We start from the raw sequence: 757 nt of genomic DNA, 5'->3' as shown, positions 1-757 counted from the left end.
GCCGCCCCCGCCGTTCCTAGAAAGCCAGTTCAGACACATTCTTGGCTGGATTCTGCCACATTTATTACTTCATAAATCCAACTCTGAAATCAATGGGATGATTCAGAGAAAGGCGCCTGTTACATGTGTAAGAATCGAGCTGGCCACACAGTGTTCAGACCCCTTTCCGTAAAACCTGCCTGGCTGTCACGGGGAGGTAAGAGAGAATTCTGGTTTTTCCTCTCTGCGCTCCGGGGCTGGACCAGGCCAGGGGCTGAGCGGCCCGAACGCAGGTGGCAGAGGAGGGCAGGGACGGGCACAGCCTACCAGGGCACCTCGAAGGGACCCTCATTCTCCCCACGGGTGCTGAAGCTCTCGCAGGACCTCTGAGCTCCCCGGCTGCCGCCCTTGCGACACCCGCCGTGGGGATGCTGAAGGTGCTTCGCGGGAATCCAGCCTTGCTTCGGATTTTTCCTCCGGAAAAGTCCGGGCACACCCGTGTTGCTGTAGAAACAACAAATAATACTCCGCTAACAAAATTCCCTGTAATTAAATCAGGGGGTTTTGTTAGCAAAGTGTTACTACTCGTGCTACTGCGAATCGTGAGGGAGGTGTGGAAAAGAGATGCTCATTCTCTCCTGCCTCAAGCACTAATTAGTCCTGGCCTCAAGAAACTCGCCGAGGAGGGAGCTGCAGGTGGGGGCTCAGGCAGACAGGCAGCGGCAGATCCGGGGAGGTTCAGAAAGCAGCTTTTTGTGCCAGAAAGATGGTTTTGACG

This window comes from Apaloderma vittatum, unplaced genomic scaffold (assembly GCF_000703405.1).
Source record: "Apaloderma vittatum isolate BGI_N311 unplaced genomic scaffold, ASM70340v1 scaffold31140, whole genome shotgun sequence".
NCBI classification, from domain to species: Eukaryota; Metazoa; Chordata; class Aves; order Trogoniformes; family Trogonidae; genus Apaloderma; species Apaloderma vittatum.
Note: the sequence above shows the minus strand (reverse complement) of the source record.